The 7,340-nt window shown below is 31.5% G+C and overlaps 1 long non-coding RNA gene across 1 annotated transcript; it reads right to left on the minus strand.

Moving 5' to 3' along the window:
- LOC109332703 lies at positions 5,122-7,340 on the minus strand. Its single transcript, XR_002105922.1, has 4 exons — positions 7,134-7,340; positions 6,933-7,017; positions 6,743-6,843; positions 5,122-5,801 (listed from the first exon to the last, which is right to left on the minus strand). It is a non-coding gene; the product is annotated as an uncharacterized LOC109332703 (long non-coding RNA).

A 7,340-nucleotide genomic window follows, 5' to 3' on the forward strand; every position in this document is an offset into this window, starting at 1 on the left:
GGAAATTGTTTGGGAGTTGAATAAATGAGAGAGAAATGTTTTGGAGGGTCTCTCAAACCTTTCAAAACCCTCAATGTGTCTATTTTTAAAGTTCACACAATTTGGGGTTTTTTTGGAGATAAAATGTCAAAATAACTAAATATTTTTAGTAATATTATATAGTTATACACTATTGTTCATTTCTCATTGTTAATTATATTTCTAAAGGAAAAATAAAAAATATTCTCTTAAGTGTCATGTTGTGAAGGAAATTCATATAAATTTTGGGCACTTATGGTGTAGTTATGATGAAATTCATACACAACTCTAAAGAATCTAGTGTATTAATCTTGTTTAAGGATTTTACATGTTTTTGTGTCAATTGTAGGAGAATGAGGAATAGAAAAGATAGAAATTGAAAGAATCTGCGTAAAAGGAGCTCTGGATCCCTAGCCCAAGCGACAATTGCTAATTCAAGGAAAAATGCTTAAATCATCGCGTGTCCCTCGCTCAAGCGACAATTCCTACTTTTGGATGTAAAAGTTTTCGTGTCTTTCTCGCCCAAGCGAGAGCACATCGTTCAAGCGAGAAAGACAGGTTCAAAACTCTGATTCTCTCGCTCGAGCGAGAGATCTGTCTCTCAAGCTAAAAGACTTTTTAAATGCTGAAATTTGCTCTTTCGCTCGAGTGAGAGACCAGAAGTCTGGAACAAATATAGGCGGTTATGAAAAGCAAAAAAGGGGATCCAACAATTTTCCAAGCTTTTTCACACGATTTTAGAGAGAGAAACACTAGGGAGGAAGAGAGAAGTCGTGAAAACGACTTTAGATCCAAAATTTCTTGTATTTCTCACGATCAGAGTATTGTAATGGCAATGATGAATGGCTAGTTCTTCGTTGTTGGGATTTGAAATGTAATCTTCGTACCTTGTACTATTGGATTCAATTCTAATGTAATTGTTATTTGATTTTGGGAAGTTTATTCCGTTCTTAATTAATGCATGAGTTTAATTAGCTACTGAATTCTTATTCTTGGGTTCAAGTTTAATTGGAAAGTTAAATTTGACATCTGATTTTGATTATCTTCCTTCATACATCATTATTTCAGGAATAAATAATGATGTATGAATTGCTTTTACATTGTTTTTAATGCTAATTAATCAGTCAATTAGTCAAGGAATTGGTAATTGAGTGATTACCTAAGGATTTTATACTCAAGGAATTGATGTAAATGAATTGCCGAAAATGTGCATCAGAATCAGTAACTTTGCAAGTTACTTGGAATTGAATCTATGGATTTCAAAAGGGAAAAATGATGAATTTCGATCCCAACTCTTTTAAATTCACAGTTAACCTTTTATTTTAATTTAACCTTGTTACAAAACTATTATCAAATTATCAAACAAATCCGTGTAAATAGTTGCTAAACTAATTCTTGTAGGAATTATTGTAAATCCACTCTGATCCCTAAGGACGATATCGCGATACTTTACCGGATTTTACTACTTGGACGATACAGTGCGCTTGCCGTTCCATAAAATATCTAACATGTTCTTACATTATTATTAGTTTACCTTCTCTTCTATATTTTATACTCCTAAACAATGGGAGGATTTCTTTCATTTTCTCTTCTCTTCCTCCCCTTCCTAGCCCTTTGATTTTTCTCCTTCCTTTTCCTTCAAAACTCCCAAACAAAGTCTTGGGCTTTGTTTGAGAGTGAGGTTTTGGAGGGGAATGAAAGAGAAGAAATGACTTACGAAAGCTTTCCCTTTGTTTGGGAGTTGGATGAAGGAGTTAGGAAGATTTTGGAGGGTTAAAATTTTGTTTAGTGAATATTTTTAGTAATGTCTCTATTTTTAAAGTTCACCTAATTTGGAGTTTTTTGAAGATAAAATGTTAAAATAGTTGAATATTTTTAGTAATATTATGTAATTCATACAATATTGTCAATTTCTCATTGTTAATTACATTTTTAAAGGAAAAATAAAAAATATTATAACATTATCATCAGTTTATCATCTATCATCTAAATTTTATACTCCCAAATAAGGGAGATGATTTTCTTATTTTTCCCTTTCTTCTCTCATTCCTAACCCTTTGATACCATTTTTTTTCTTCCTTTTTCTACGTAACTTCCAAAAAAAGCCTTAAGGCTCATAAATGCTTTAATGTTCTATTTAATATAAAATTGATTTAATTCATTTTTAAATCCTGACAATTGGTTAAAATTTTGTTTAGTGAATAGACATTGTGAACACTTATTTTTTGTCCGACCCAGAAAAAGTCTAAAACTTTTTTAAATAAAAAATAATAGAATTCCAAAAATACTTTTCTAAAAATAATAAAACTAAACTTGTTATGTTAAGGTTCATAAATCTAAATGATTAGGTTAACCAAAATTCAAAATTAAAATAATAAGACTAAATGATTTATTAAGGTTCCTAAATCTAGGTGATTAAGTTAACCAAAATTCAAGTGTAAAGTAATTGAATTCTCAAAAAATGATTTTTTTAGAGTTATTTTAATAATAATAATAATAATAATAAATAAATAAAAATAAAATATGAGTGAATTAAAGATTTGATTGAATTATGAGATAAATTAAAGATTTGAAAATATGTAATTTGAATCACATCATATCCATTTGATTAAGTTGCATGAATCACCTTGATAATAATTAAATCTTTAATGATTCAAAAATCAAGTCAAGATTGACATATGGAAATACGCAAATCAAATCAAATTAGAAAGTTCATATCAATCTTATTGTGTTGCACAAATCAATTAGATTAGAAAATTAAACCTTTAGAGATTTGTAATCAAATAAATCAAGATTGCAAATCAATAAAATAAGTTAAAGATCGCAATTAGGAAATATGCAAATCAAATTAAGATTGAAATTTTTTATATCAATCTCATTGTGTTGCACAAGTAATTTTAATTATAATAATTAATCTTTAAAGATTTGATTCGATGAAAAAATAAACCTTTTAGAGATTTGGAATCAAGTAAATTAAGGTTGCAATATGAGAATAAGCAAATCAAATCATATCAAGCAAATTTCAAATCAATTTGATTATGTTGCAAATATGACTTATTTCGCTTAACCTCCTCTAATCAATTAATGGGAGATACTCTCTTCATTAAGCACATGTGATAAGTCATAGTTCTATAAATAAGTGTCTTATTCACCAAAGAACGGGGGGATTCCACACAAAAGAAAGGCTCTCTCAAGAAAAACTCTTGCTCACAAAAGACCTCTAAAAAAGGAGTCATTATTCCCAACAATTCCAAAGAATACCCAAAAGAAAGAAATTCCAATAAATGCCAAAAAAAGTACTAAAAATTACTATTTTCGATTGCTAGAGTCCTTTTTTGCTTTGAGAGTTTTTTCCAATATTGGAGCATTGGGTTATTAGGTTATTGTAAGCTTGCAGCAATAAAGTATGTTCTGCAAAAAGGTATAACTTTATTTCCCGGTCAGAACCATGAGAGTTGATTAACGTAGCTTGCTCTGATCCTAGCGTGCCACATAGCTAACTCTAATTTTTTATATTAATCAATACCTTTCATACTGCAACACATGATCTATTTCCCTATAGTGCTTAAAGTCTCATTCCTTTGTAACCAGGTTTGTCTCTATTTGATCTAGTTCATCACTTTGTTATATCATAATGTTAATATTAAGTATGTAAAAATAATGTTGTTATAAATAATTTATTTATTGTACCGTGTAGAGATTAAATAATAATGATATTTGTTAAATCAAAATTTTGTTGAAAGTATGAACAAACACCATAGACAAAAAGAATTCCTATTCTTTTGGAAAAGGTCATCAAAACTGTTTTTTTGTGCCATTATTTTTTGCAATTGATTTATTATTTTCCTATAATCGATCATCAAATGTCATTAATAAATAACCAAATTCCACTAAAGAAAATGAAGATAATTATTAATGAAATTATTTGAGTTAATAGAATATATTTTAACATGGTAAAAGTAGCAAAGCAAAAAATCATTTTCATATATCCACCAATTAATCAAATCTTTTTGATAACTTATAAAATTCTTTTCTCTAAATAATTAGAATTGTGACTAATAAAAAATTGAACATTATTATTTTATAAATGAAACATGATAACAAGTACTTTTCAAAAAATAAAATAATTTTGAGAGTTAATCAAATATGGAGAGAAGGTCGCCTCAAATGTCTATTTCTTCTCAAATCATCTCGAAAGGTTGTGCTACACTGCTTCTTTTCAACCGATTAAATCTCAAAATCGATTAAATTCTATTTTCTTAATTAAATAAATGACAAAAATTAGCCAAATAAAAACTTTTTTCACCAATAAATAAACATGAAAAATAAACATTTTTGACTAAAAAATATTTTTTCCTTAATTAAAATACACTTAACCAGCAAATTTTTTTCTACTTAAAGAACTATGTAAACCTTGATTCCCTTAATAGGGATACGTAGGACCAAAGTCAATCAAGTCAGACCCAATAATAAAAAATAAATAAATTAGTTCCTTTTAATAATTAATTAATTAACCAGATAACGTAATAATAATAAAGTCATATGATTTAGTGAAGGGTACCACCTAAGACAGACGGGTAGAGTGCTAATACATTCCACATGTAGAAAAAAATTGTGCAACCAAAAATCGAGACGCGACAAATATTATACCATTTCTTATGAGAAAAATGTTTTTACACTAATAGTGTAAAAGATTTGTATATATCATTGCATCACACATCATTTATATTTGATCATCATTAACTCTATTAACCCTATATAAATCTTTGTGAACACCCAATTTTGTCCTACCTTTATTTTTTATCTTTGGCACAAAACTCAATAAAAAATAATAATAACATTAATAAAAGATTCATTTCATGATTTGCAAAGAGTGTTCGGATAAATAATTTACAAATTTATAACATCTATATTGGCATGGTTATATTAGAAAGTGTCACAAGAATATTGGTTAATAATTCACAAGTTAATCGAGTACTCTATGATTCTTGTGCCTTCAATAAATACTATCAAAAGAATCTTGTTGCAAATAGTTGTAACTTTGTGTAAACTGTTGTGGCGGTGGAGGTGATATTAACCATGTTTAAGTGAAAGTTTATTCAATATCTAATTTGCATAAAGTTTAGTAATGGATTCGCGCAGTGATCTTAGTGTTCACAACACTTTTATGTTATGTAAATACACCCAAACGAGAAGGAAGAACACATGTCCATCATAACCACTCATCCAATATTAAATAGGAAACCGAATACAATTGCTAATCAAGTTTAAAATCCCTGATATAGCTAAAGCTGGGTTTACACTAGTGTGATTGCCATCACCTGTTGAATTATCCTCTCTGGATGGTTACAGAGTGTATACTCTCTAAATGCTAAGTTAGCACGTGACATCATGCAGTAGTGAAATGGGTAATAAAAGAACAGGGGAGGATCTCCATGGGGTTCCCAATATTGACCATACCCAAGGTTTTAGTGAGAAAGGGTAGTATTGAATGGCTCCAGCGTAGGCGCCATAATGCAAGATTTTCAGGATTTCCGAGTAGATTTTTGCAAAAGATTTTTTCACCAACTATGAGAGAATGTGTTGAAGGAGCAAGGGCCGTGGCTCTCTGCTAGGAGAGTGTTGGAATTCTTGCAGACCACAATTTTTCGTACTCTGAATTATGACCAACCCAGCCATAGACAGCAAGGTATCAATTAAATTGACGGCACTGGACAACTAGCAAACTGCACTTGACTTCACAACAAAGGGAATTTTTAAGATCAAGCACTCAATCTGAAAAGCTGTGACAAACAAAAACACACTAATGAGCATAATTGTACAAGAGAGGTTACAGATGTGTTGATTAATCAGAATAAGGATGCAAAGCAATGATGAATATATTAAAATACATAACCAGCAGTAAATGAACAGTTTTAGAATATATGGGTCAGGATGGTTCCTAACTCTTCATTAGCAACCCAAGAGGCCCACACTAATGAGCATAATGGTACAAAAGAGGTTACAGATGCATTGAGTAATCAAAATAAAGATGCAAAGCAATGATGAGCATAATAAAAGTGCATAACCAGCAGTGAATAGGCCGTTTCAGAATACAAGAGTCAGGAATATTCCTAACTCTCAATTAACAATACAAAGAGCCTCACTGCTCAGCTATAAAAGGAGAGAACAAGCTATCATATACGGGGGGGAGAGGACAACACGATCATAAAAAATCAGAGAGAAGACAAGAGAACCAGAAAAACACACATTGCAAACAACATCACAGTACATACAGACCACACAAAGACAACAAATAAAGGACACTGATATCACACCACACACAACAAATCAGTCAGCATACAGAAAAGAAGCAATCAGAGACATCAGAAGGTGAAGAATTCAGACGGTTCATAGCGGGTGCAGGGAACATCCAGGAACAAGAATCATCCAGGATGACCTTCAAAGGGTAAAAGACCGGGATACATATTCAGGTAAGCTGCATATTTCATTCATTTACATAATTGAAGGCAATATGATTTACCTAGTTTATGTTCCGAACATCAAAAGCATACGTACACCCATTATTCCATTGAGAACACTAAAACTGAATAAATTACATCATGGTTGTTCTAAGTATGATTTGTTCTCACCCGGAAAAGTCCTTTTTTCTTCATATGTGTGTCACTGATTTATCCAAACCATAAGGAATAAATAGAACGCAAACAGGGATAGGAATCGTTACCGAAATCCCTTGCTTATGTTGATTCCAAGCCGAGTGGCCACTTCCACCTTCTATTATCCTCACTGTGAAACACCGCAACCTCATCCAGAAACCCCACATACCTGAAAGACATAGGGGTAGCTCAACACCACCCGAATCAGTCATAACCCTTTCGGAAATAATTAGCCAAAGAGGACAACTGAATCCCTACCTTACTCTAATGACCACAGTGAGAATAGGAGCCCAAACCGAGAGCCACCACACAATATCGTCTTCATTTTCTCTTAATTCACCTACTAAAAAACCGAACAACAACCAAAACCAATCAAATAAAACGAAAAGTAAAAACGAAAGGAAAGAGACGAATGGACTGGATAAAAAATAAAAAAGGTAAAGAAGAAGGTGAGTTCACCTTCGACTCAGAGCCACCGTGAGCCACCGCAATAATAAATTACCGATTCGGAACCACCTTAAGCCACCGCGAGAATGGATTCTAATCCCTTGGCCACGAGAAATGAGAAAGAGAGTGTGAGATTTAGGGATTTTCTTTTCCTTTACCCTTGGCCATTACCGTAGAATGAAGAAGATAGAGCAATTAGGGGATAAATCTCATAGTTCT

This window comes from Lupinus angustifolius, chromosome LG18, assembly GCF_001865875.1.
Source record: "Lupinus angustifolius cultivar Tanjil chromosome LG18, LupAngTanjil_v1.0, whole genome shotgun sequence".
In the NCBI taxonomy this organism is placed as follows: Eukaryota; Viridiplantae; Streptophyta; class Magnoliopsida; order Fabales; family Fabaceae; genus Lupinus; species Lupinus angustifolius.